The sequence below is a fragment of the Schistocerca nitens genome, chromosome 9 (genome assembly GCF_023898315.1).
Source record: "Schistocerca nitens isolate TAMUIC-IGC-003100 chromosome 9, iqSchNite1.1, whole genome shotgun sequence".
NCBI lineage: Eukaryota > Metazoa > Arthropoda > Insecta > Orthoptera > Acrididae > Schistocerca > Schistocerca nitens.
Window position 1 is genome coordinate 246,324,603 of NC_064622.1, and position 12,561 is coordinate 246,337,163.

At 41.9% G+C, this 12,561-nt stretch overlaps 1 protein-coding gene across 2 annotated transcripts in view; it reads right to left on the bottom strand.

The window, feature by feature from the left end:
- Positions 1–12,561, bottom strand: part of LOC126203420 (uncharacterized) — a 501,622-nt gene that overhangs the window by 297,934 nt on the left and 191,127 nt on the right. The gene's annotated exons all lie outside the window — the stretch shown is intronic.

Consider the following 12,561-nt stretch of genomic DNA (forward strand, 5'->3'; position numbering starts at 1 on the left):
CAGTTAAGCTGTTTATCACACTGTTATACGCTCTTCCGGCAATAGTACGATGGATATTAATGAGATCCACCACTACGATTTGAAAAGTACCTGTGCGAAAGATTTGCAATCCACAAAGAAGTTGCAGCCTATGAGACAGAGCACGGTTCCTGTCGGAATTGTGCTGCAGTAACTCAAAATATTCCTTACGAAACCCAAACCGTTCTCTGAAATCTGTGCCGCTATACACCACAAATGGGTCTCTTCTCTCCATTATAACCCTCATAAAGATCGCGCCTTGCTCTCTTACTTTACTCCTGCTACTGCCTAGGAGTATATTCGGCCTATTTCCTCCTTAAGTTACTAACGTAGTAGAGTACTCTTCCATGGTGCTCTCCATCAGTAATGGAGTTAATAAATTTACTTCGGAAGTAAATGAAAAATTTACTCCTGGAGTTATTTACTCCTTTAGTTCAGTACTATCGACTGGAAGTCGCCGATTTCCTTCTCTCTTAGTAACTTACTACTTTAGTTTCACTTACTCCTGGTTGGTGTTCGCCATAAAATTTTTGATTTGCTCATGAAGAAATTACATTACATGTAACAGTAATTTATATCAGTAACAGGGGTAAAGTGATTACTGTGAAGGAAATCATGAAAGAAAAGACTATATTCTCTCAATCTACTTTTAATCATAAAGTTAAGAACCATCTGTGAATAATAAGAAGTGGCAATTGTCATATATGAGGTTTCAACTCAAGGTTCGTGTTTTCATGTGGAACGATCCAGAGCGACAGTAACCACAGTGAAGTAGGTAATGAAACAATGGCAACCAGTGCGGCCTGTAACTGTTACGGCGAAAATACCCGTTAAACAGCCACATTTATATATTTTACTTGTAGCCGGCCGCGGTGGTCTCGCGGTTCTAGGCGCTCAGTCCGGAACCGCGCGACTGCTACGGTCGCAGGTTCGAATCCTGCATTGGGCATGGATGTGTGTGATGTCCTTAGGTTAGTTAGGTTTAAGTAGTTCTAAGTTCTAGGGGACTGATGACCGCAGATGTTAAGTCCCATAGTGCTCAGAGCCATTTGAACCATTTTATTTTACTTGTACTGAATTAGGGACTGTTGTCCATTCTCATGTACTGAATCCTTGAGTTAACACACGAATAATGATCAAACTGAATTTAATTTAAATCCAAGCAGGGTCTGGGAACAGACGTTTAGCTAATTGTAGCATTACATGGCTGATTGCAATTCTTGTGGCAACGACACATCTCGAAAATAACGAAATGATTTGTATCAGACTGTCAATTTTAGGGTCATAAGCTCCCTCTGTGTGATTCCAGTCAGGATACGACACACAGAATCATAGTTCCTAAAGTATTCCTGTTTACCTGTAAAGTTTTAACTACTTCAGACAACCTTAATTTAACTAATAACATAGATAAATGTAGGACGAGAATACATGTTCTGAAATAAAAGAGATTCTCACCAGCTGCAACATGGTCGCGAATATGAACAGTGATCCAATACTCTCAAACGTTATTTTACTCTAGTCTTTGATCACAACTTAAACCAGTCACCGTCAAAGGAATTTAAATTGTGATCAAAGACTGGAACAATAGATTCTACCGGATATCATACAAGGTAGTTCAGTAACATTACATGCGGGCGAATTAACTAAACAGTCCAGTCTTAAAGCACCAGTCTGTATCTCAATAGTCACCAGGTCACTTGGAGATGACATGCAAATGGTAAGAACAGTGAGGCGTTGATTGGATGCTAAGAGTTAGCGTTCAATGGCAACGACTATAAAAAAACTTGCATTCAGCTCAATGACAAAGTGACTAACATCTGGCTATAGCCACCACAGATGCAATTAAATTCCACTACCTCACTCAAGTACTGCCAAACTTCCCTCGCAGTCAACATCAACTAGTCATTGTCGATATTGGTATACAGTTGTCAATAATCAGACTCATTCAGAAACGATGGACGAACTTAATTAAGATAAACTGGATGCCTTGTTCCAAACTAGCCGATTTACACATACTGTCAAAACTTGTGTAAAAAAGAACTACAGACGCTTCTTAATCATAGCGTCGGCTTAAAACAAAATTAAATCTCTTGCCGAAAGTCGAAACTGAGAAGCTTTATTAAGAAGAGGAAATAATAAACTTAGCCTGCACTTCACCAGCATGGAGAGAGGGGAAAGATGGAGAACCACTAGATTTCGTTTCACGTATTCAAGCAGAGAAGTACAGAAGTTATCAAAACGCATCAGTAACAGTACAATTATAGTCTGAGAAAAATATTCAGTGGTCGGTAGTCGATACACAAAAGCCATGTACAGTCTTTTCACAGGATAAGACCAAGGTTTCTCTGAACACTGAATAATGTCATCTTGCAGTATCTTCCCCACTCCCTCCCAGATTATCCCTAGTTCAGCCAGTGACACTAGTTACGAGTGCTGGCTAACAGGCAGATGCTCCCCAGTGCTAATATAGTGTTCCACAATGGACAACTGTCTTTTCTCTACTCCGGATTTAAAAGCATCATACGATTGGTACAGAATGGCTACTACTCACTAACGTCATTCGTCGGTCAGGCCAGATCACATTGGCAGTTTGATAGAAGCTTCCTCCCCTGGATTGTCTGTAGTGGTAGTAAAGCACAATTCTTCATCTTGACACTAGGCTGCCATTCTTGGACTGCCACTATGCACAAGCCTTTAGAAATGAATTGTGCCTGCTTCTGAAAATTGGCGATTCAAAGTTATCTTTGACCACACCAATACTGATGATCATCACTGGCATTTAGATTTCTGAGTATCTTTGTGCGATTGACAAAGGTTTCACAATCTGACTACACGGGATAACAATGTTTTCAACAATTCAAAAACGCCAAGAGTAATATTTTTTTGTGTCGTTGCTGGAACTGCTTTGATCTGGAGCTCTCACCTTTCACGATCTATGAGCGATTGTGATACCAGCAAGACTTCCCAGCTAAGATGAACACTAGGACTACAGTCTGAAAAAACAACAAATTAGAAGCGCATTGTTCTGTTACTGATAGTTATTCTTGAAGTACATGTTCATGTGGACTGGACGTAATTCCCAGAATGAAATTCCTCATATCTTTGTGACTACCTTTCATGGAGTATCTGTAGCGGCCTGACCTCCACACAAGGTATAGCTTTCCTGAAGTCTGCAACTGCGCGAGCGGCTATTACCTCTGTACAGCAACAGATAATGGCTACGGTATCTTTGGGGGGGGGGGGGGGGGGGGGTGTTACGAGGCTCGTCCAGCATACAGCAACAAGTTTCGCCCCAAAGATCGAGTATCATAATCCGCATTTGATTCGACTGAATTGAGCTGTTGCAAAGTTTGACGAATGGCAGCATAACACTCTTCGTCTCCTCTTTTTCCTTGTAGTTGTATGCGAATTTTCTAGAGTGTTCACAGTGGAATCACTCTGGCGTGATGTCTTTTCTTCCGAGTGTCTGTTGTTCTACATGGTGTTATACATGGCGTAGGAGTTAATTGTACCTACGTTGTCGTTTGAAATCTATGCCTTAAGTCCGATTTGGGCAATTTCGTCTTCCTTGCAAGTTTGGATCGTGGCGAGAACGGATGCTAAAGATGAATACACCTCCGTTTCATTAACATTCTCGATTGCCTCCTGGTGTATCAGGTGGACATTCATGGCTGCTATCTGTTGCTTAGTGAATTCAACAGTTCTGGTTGCCGTGAAATGCTGCTTGTCTTTTCGCACTACCTGGAGTTACAGGAGAGGCGAGGCCGTGGTGGTCTTTCACAACAGTCATATGGTCAACACTGGAGACTGTCATACTACTTTTCTCCAATTATTGTCTGTTGCATTTACTCTAGAGGCACCACTTACTGAATTCCTCACTGGTTGTGACATCCTTTAACGGTAGAGTTCGGTACATGTCTTCTGCAAATCCTTGCATTAAATGTCACGTTTCGTCATATTTAGATTCACAATGTGGCATCATGCAAAATCATACTGTATGTAAGACTGTTGTTGGTGCATGACGTTCATCCTTGTTCTTCACATGTGCTACCAATTGTCGCTACACTTGCTTCAGCTCGGAGGCGCGAGTTTAGGGCGCCTTGCCACGGTTCGCGCGGCTCGGAGGTTCGAGTCCTCCCAAGGGTGTGTGTGTGTGTGTGTGTGTGTGTGTGTGTGTGTGTGTGTGTGTGTGTGTTTTTTGTCCTTAGCAAAAGTTAGATTACGTAGTATGTAAGCCTAGGGACCGATGACCTCAGCAGTTTGGTTCCATAGAAACTTACCACCACCATCAGATCGGCCTGGTATCCACCCTATCTACTGAGCTTGTCTTCATTGTTCTCGAAGCTGTGCCGTCCAGGTATAAAAGTACACTTACCAAATACATTTCATCCGCCTGTTGTACTTAGAGAGTCAGTTGAAGCCTTTCAGCCATTTCGTCAGGTCCTGACCGCAGCTGTGGAAACACAAGATGCCTGAAGTGCGGTTGACTTACTACTGGCACGTAATCCATTGGTCTTCTGAATACACAGACTAGGAACGAAGCACGGCTTATATTTCTAGATCCTGTCCATGTACGCGACAGCTTTTACCATGTAGGCGACAGCTTTTATGTTGCCTAAGTGAAGCGTCGGTGATGTAGACGTTTTGAAGTACTCGGCATCTCCAAACCATGTCATGTCATAACCACATTCAAGTCGAGATACAAGAAAGCAGGGTCGTCAGTGAAATGTAACACGCAACACTGAAAGCCCATTAATTACGAACACCGATATACAGCCAGATCAGAACCGACCACCTGGACAGAGAGTTCAAACGGTTCTGAGCACTATGGGACTTGACTTCTGAGGTCATCAGTCCCCTAGAACTTAGAACTACTTAAACGTAACTAACCTAAGGACATCACACTCATCCATGGCAGAGGCAGGATTCCAACCTGCGACCGTAGCGGTCGCGCGGTTCCAGACTGTAGCGCCTAGAACCGCTCGGCCACTCCGGCCGGCGGACAGAGAATGTACTTCTTTATACAAACATGGAATATTCCACAATTCTGGTACTGATACTCTAGAATAAAAAAAAGACATTTCAAACTTAAGGTATCTCAAGAACCTTCCAGAAATGACAACTACTACGTAACAGATAATTGCTCGTGGTTGGGTTCCAACTAGTGACCTGCAGCTTGCCAGTCAAATGACGCAAACTACAACGCCACACAGCATGCACCACAACTGGCGGAAATATTATTAACAAAGGATCAATATAATCATGTAGCTGCACTATTTCTTGATTTGACATGAGTCTACCGTTTCTTGGAAGGAACGACATTGCACGTTACTCCAGTTGTGGTGTCATCAACAGAAGTGCAAGTAACTTCAGGTGTGTATCAGTTGTGTGATGGGACTCTCGTTATTAACGTTGTATATTAATAACTGGGCAGGCAATATACCCGGAAAAACTGCTCAAAAATTCAGTTATATATTAACGATTCACAAGTACACTAAATCAAATCTACAAATATGTGGCTGTGGTAATATATCGGGATATAATGAAATCATCACATGGGTTATTGTAGGTACGGTAAATGGTAAGATTTCGATTCATCAGCAAGATATTTGGGAAAGTCTACACAGGGGACAGCTTACAAACCACTTGTGTCTCGTCTTATAGCGTCTCTGGTACCCATACCAAATCAGACACCATGCAAGAATGGTTACACGAATGGTGACTTGGGTTCAGCTGACGGGAAGCGTCGTCGAAATGTTGAGAATCCTTAATTGGCGGGCTCTTGAAATTATCTTGCTTAGGCCTGCTCACACATGCCTCAACAATGATCAACGTGCTAACAGACACTGTCCTCCAGACGTTTACGCATAGTCCGTGTAGATATCTGTCTTGTTGTGAGTGAGTGCTCTTCCTGACATAAGACACAAAACGTAGCTTTAAGATCTTGCACGGCCGAGCTGACAGTATGTCTGTCCCCTGAGGCGCTAGTCGCATGAGCCTCAATATCGCGAAACGGTAAAGCGCTATCTCAAATGGTTCAAATGGCTCTGAGCACTATGGGACTCAACTGCTGAGGTCATTAGTCTCCTAGAACTTAGAACTAGTTAAACCTAACTAACCTAAGGACATCACAAACATCCATGCCCGAGGCAGGATTCGAACCTGCGACCGTAGCGGTCTTGCGGTTCCAGACTGCAGCGCCTTTAACCGCACGGCCACTTCGGCCGGCAAAGCGCTATCTCTGCAGGTTCAGACAGCCGGTGTCGGATTCCGACACGGGCTTTCCCGTGTCTCATCCTTAAAGATGCACAACCCAAACATTCAAATTACTTTTCTGAATAAAACCCCATGCACTACCTTCCCTTACAGAATGTAGAAGGCGTTGCCCCCACCTGCTACGCACGCAATTTTCAATGGTCTGCAGTGGCCTTTCCCTTATCCAATAAGGATTTCATTTCGTAGACTCGTCACACCATCGGTATCAGCAGAAAGGAAAAAATCCTTGATATGCTTCAGCCCACATTCAATGTTCGTTGTTTGAAAGATTACTTAAAATGAACATGTCATGTCAGTTATTCTGGTGTCTGCCTGACATATACCAGAATCTGCAACAGTTTTCGCTTAATAAATTCAAAAGAAACTAGCTGTAACAATTACTACAAGTACAGAAATCATGCTTTTCGGTAGCGAGGTTTATTTAAAACATAAAATTTAAAAAAAAAATATTCCCTCAAGGTTTCTTATTTCAATGCTCTCGTAAGGTCTCGCTTATCACAACGACAATCACTGCACGTTATACAGCATACTATATGTGTAGTAATATTATGGTAATAAAATCTCTTGTTTGCTGCCGCCTTTTTTACCTTTCCATCTTCTGACGAAGCGTATGCGTCTCCCAGTCTGTCTCATTACGGTCATCGATGGTAACCGGCTAGTTGTAGATGGCGATCGTAAGTTTACACTAAATATCCCTTCTTTATTGAGCCTTTCTTATGTGGACTCACATTGTCCAATACTAGCTTCATTTACAGTTCCTTCATACTAATTTTTTGGTGTGCACTTGCGGGTTTTGGGTACTAGTTTGCTGCTCGCGGATCGTGTCTTCTAGCGGGCATTACCTGTCCTGCTCCTAGGGCACGTCTACCTTACACACACCAATAGTTCAGTTATTGAGGTTAAATAGTTGCGGACATAGAAGTAACTTAAGTTTTTAACAATCAAAACGCATGTAGGTTTACAATGGCAACGCCTCCCCAGGCCTGTACCGTTGACGTGTTACTAGTCAAACTACTTCTGTGCACAACGTGCTACAGGTCAAACTACTGTACACATCTGTATGTACATTAAAACTTCACATGATAATTTAGTTTCATGCTAGTTTATTACACTTTTTCCTTGGTTTTTATACAGTTTATCTGCTCATGACTTGGTAGTCAGTCTAAACCGGGAATGATACTATTTCTGTGACCCGCGTCTGGAATTTGTCTCCCAAAGGCAGTATATGCCCTGTCTATCTTTTTGGGCTGCTCGCAGGAACAACTTTTAAGGCATCTGTGTAATATATGCGGTACATAGTTTTCTTATGAGGTTTCCAAACGGATAAGCAGGATCACCTTATCGTGTACATCAAGTTTGAAATACTTTTCAGTAATCTTTACACGTGACACATACCACAAGTCTCTATTTACCTGGTATGCCATCCACTTCGTTGCGATGTGGAGCTGTAATTATCCTAATAACACGTACATTTGGGCGCCTCCTACTGGAATCTGTCCAAACAGGGGAAGAGCTTTTCCAGCACTTCCGTTTATTAGTTTCCAGCACTTCCGTTTATTAGATCACATGTAAGGTCTGCACCATCATCGTACAATACATGCGCTGGAGATGTTGCGGTTCCTCGAACATAATGTCTGTTGTGCTCGCCATATTCTTGTTTCGGCGATGTGGGCCCATGTGTTATTTGTAATGATCATTAGATTGTACACAAAGCATTAGACTTTAGATTCTTTCTACACGTAGTTAGTACAACACAGGAATGTAGTGGCAGGGCCGAAGTACTGGTTTCTTTAAAACAATCCTCAAATTTTAGATTTCTTTTGGTGTTACGTACAGGAGTCATCTCACTTTAAGTGTACCTTCGAACACTACCGTGCAAGCGTCTTAAGAGTTACCGAAACGATGTGGATTTAAAAAAAAAAATGCGGAAAAATAACCGAAATAAATTTACTGGAAAGGTTAATCTCATACTACTGTACGTGTTGGAAACCAACTGCAGCAGGAACTGAGAATAACTGATAAAAAAGTGATGATGTAATGTGAAGTTATGAAAATCTCAGTGATGTAAAGGATATAAGTGTAAGTCAAACTTAAAATTTGTTCTCACGTTGCTGCCATTCACTGGAAATTATGCTACTGATGACTGTATGAATGTCTTCCTCCAATCTACGAAATGGCTGAGCCCAAGATTTGGGCGCTTTACAATTCTATGTAAGAGGCGTTTTAAGTACGTGCCGTTTTGAAATAAAGAAGGTGGATTTTTGTGAGCAGTTTCATTTTTCCTTAAAGCATGTACTTAAATCTACTTTTTAACGGAATTCCTACCAGTGTTACGGCAAGTATCATACACGAGGATTATTCGGAAAGTAAGGAACGATCGATCGCGAAATGGAAACCACAGTGAAAATCCGATGAAGTTTTGCACAAGTGTGTTGAGCAATGTCTAGTACGCCCGTCGATCGCGTTACGTCATTCTTTTTAATTCTGAGCACACAGGGAGCACATAAAGATACTTAGAACAATAGTGTCTCCCGCCAAGTACGAGGGCCTGGTGAGAAATTTCGCCTGAAGCTATGCAGCAAACATTACATAAATGCCGTGCGTTTTCTTCTTCTTCAGCCGCTTTCTGTATGGCCAATGAAGATGCTCCTGCATCGTTTTCAATTGGAAATGTTTGCTTACCCACAATACATCCCGTAATTGTCTCCCTTTGAGTTTCATCTCTTCTCACATAAACGGCTGGCTATGAAGACAACATTCTGGCACAGACAACGAGCTGTAGGCCAGCGTAGAGAATTGGCGGAAAGCACTGGCGGCTGCCTTCTATAACGAGGGTTCTGGAAGTTGTAACAACGCCACGACAAACTTGTAAGTTGGATAGGCGCTTATGCAGATAATTAGCTGCAAGTTGTAGCTAAGTGTTGCAAATAAAACAGTTTTGATTTTTACTGTGGTTTCCATTTCGCGACCTATCGTTCCTTACTCTCCGAATAGCCCTCGTAGTAGAACCTGCTTTCGAATATCATCCTCATAGAAATCTGCCGCCTGATAAGGCAACAATTACAAAACGCAACCTCCTGACACTCGAGGAAACTCCTCACATGACGTCGAAATCGTAAAATGCGTGTTCTCTCTAACGTTTCTGTACAAAATCTTCTCTCTAACGTTTCTGTACCAAATCTTCTCTCTAACGTTTCTGTACCAAATCGTCAGTAATGACAGAAGGTCGTCCACTTCGTCGTATATCCATCTTTAAAAGCTCTCGTACATTTCCGTACAGCCCATCTTTCATAATGTTTTCTCCAAGCACTTCACTAACTTGACGACTAATTGCAGCACTAAGAAAACGAGTCACAGCGAGTATTTCACAGTCGGCAGGATTCTCAATCGGAGGTGGCATTTCAAATAGAAACAAACGTAAACCGGCGGAATGCTGTTGGAAATTACTTAAAAAATAGACTAAAGTATAGGCTTTTATGTAAAAATAAAATTGTTAAACAAGCCTGCATGCTTTACTTTTATTGCCGGCTGTTGTGGCTGAGCGATTCTAGGCGCTTCAGTCTGGAACCGCGCGACCGCTACGGTCGCGGGTTCGAATCCTGCCTCGGGCATGGATGTGTGGGATGTCCTTAGGTTGGTTAGGTTTAAGCAGTTCTAAGTTCTAGGGGACTGATGACCTCAGATGTTAAGTCCCATAGTGCTCAGAGCCATTTGAACCATTTTTATTTTTATTTCAAAACAGTACTTATTAAAGAAAAGAACATGCCTCGTAATACGAACCAAGACGAAATCATCACCACTACCACCACGAACTACAAATACCTACGCGCAAAAAACCTTACCAGGTGTGAGATTCGTGTTACGAAAAACTCCTTCGAATTTTAAGCCCGAAAATTACTAATCATCATAAACACTGCTGGTCGCTAATGTGAATCTGTGCACGAGAACTGAGAGTAAAAGCTATGAACAACAAAAATGCCCCTGGAGAAGAACAACTGCACGGACAAAATCCGTTCTCTGTTTAAATATTCCGTTTGTCTAACAACTTACCTTACTTGCTTTGTGAGAGTAACACTACCATTCTACACAGGGTGCCCTAGGAGGAATGGTCAGCATTCAGGGACATGAGAGTAACGATCATTCGAACTAAACAAGTCTAGTAAACATCGGTTCTAAGAGCTATGAACGCTTGTTCAGTAGAAGAAATGTGTTTCACTGTAGGGAATAACAACATGTGCTCATAGCTCTTAAGGCATGCATTCTGGAGTCCACATTTACTAGACCTTTTTGCTTCGAATAATCGTTCCTGTCATTTCTGTGAATACTGATCATTCTTGCCGAATGAAATAAAATCCATTATTCAAACGACAGCTTTTTTTCTTTACGACAAGTCAACAATAGCACTGTTGTTATTGCGATCTTCAGTTCGATGGCAGGTCTGACACAGCTAGTCTGTCCGGAACACGTTTCATGATCTTTAAATCACTGCTGCAGCCCACATCCATTTGGACCTGCTTAATGTATCCATGCCTACGGCTTCTCCTAACAGTTATGGCATAAATTTCTTAATTCCCGAATTAGATTCAGTATCTCTTCAATAGTATTTCAGTCTACCTGTCTAATCTTAGCATTCTTCTGTAGCACCACACTTCAAAACTTCGCATTTTCTTTTTGTCTTAACTGCTTTTCGTCCACGGATCACATTCCAGGCAAATATATCCAGCAAAGGCTTCCAAACATTTGAATTAATATTCGATGTTAATAAATTTTTCTCACTCAGGAACGCTCTCTTGCTTTTTCCGATTTGCATTTCATTTCTCTTTACTTGGTCATCATTAGTTATTTTGCTGCTGTCCAAACAGCAAAACCTTTGTAGTTTTAGTGTCTCTGTTCTTAATTTAATTCCCTCAGAATCACATTTAAATTCGACTTCATCCCATTAGCCTTGTTTTACTTTGGTTAATACTGATTTTATAACTCATTTTCACGGCATTTATCCATTCCATTCAATTGCTCTTCTAAGTGATGTTATTGGCAAACTGCAAAGGTTTTATTGCATTTCCCTTGACTTAAATTCACTTTCCAAATTTCTCCTTGGTTTCTTCTACCACTAGCTCAATGTACAAACGCAACAACATACGCAACAGGCTACAACCAAGTGTCTCTCTCTTCTCAACTACTGGTTGTTTCCTTTTCATGTCATTCGACTCTTAACTGCAGTTAGACGTAGGTAAAAGCTATAGATGATATTTCGCTCCTTGTACTTTATCCTAGCTACCATCAGAAATCCAACGAGCGTCACTCTGTATTGTGGTACATCGTGACATTCACTCTTCGACATCAACCAGGCAGACATCAGAATCAAGCGGATGGTCTACACTGCAAAGCCGCAGTTGCCACTCTAGCAGACCAACGGCAGGTTTTGCGTGCTCGTCCGGCCAGCAGGTGGCGGCGTAATCGCCAAAGAGGTCACTCGCCCCATGGACCAAGTTACTTCTGCGGGTCACATGGCCACAGACAGACCCAGCTATATCCTGGTTCTCTGGGCCAGGCGTCAACTGTAGTAGTGATTCATCAATCACAGTTTCGCTACAGAACCAGCAGGATCTTCGACGGATTCAAAAGTGAACTCGGCAATCAACTTCGATATTTCTTGGGGTCCTTAACCCAACAGCTACTGTGCCATTCAAGTGAAACTCTGACTTAACCATTTACTCTCAATGTAAAAACTTACTCAAACGAGATTTGAGTTCATGTGCGTACTAATCAACTTGTCCTCCATTGTTTACCTGAGCTTTGTTCTCATTGCACACCCAATGATGCAGTACGTATCACTATGAAAATCTACAGAGCTTTAGAAGAGGACCGCGTTTCTTCAAAGTCAAAACTTATACTCGGAGGTTGGCTCCTTTTCCTACTAGTGAATTCCAGTCCCACATCACAGCTGAATTTTTGGCCCTCAACTACCTGAATTATTTCTTTTATCGCTTAATACAATCTTTCAGTCTCATTATCATACCTGTATGCTGAGCTAGTTGACGCTGAAGTTGTACTAGTATACTGGTTGTGGCTTCGTGTCGTTCTTGGCCACAATGTGTTCACTATGCTGTTTATAGTACATTTCCATATACGTATTTCTCATTTATGATTAGACCTACTTCTGGATTAACCCTATTTAGTTTTGTGACCCAACATTCCATGCTCCAACCCGTAGAACGCCAGGTCGCCGTCCGCTCCGAGATCGCAGAATAATTTACCTAAGAAGAT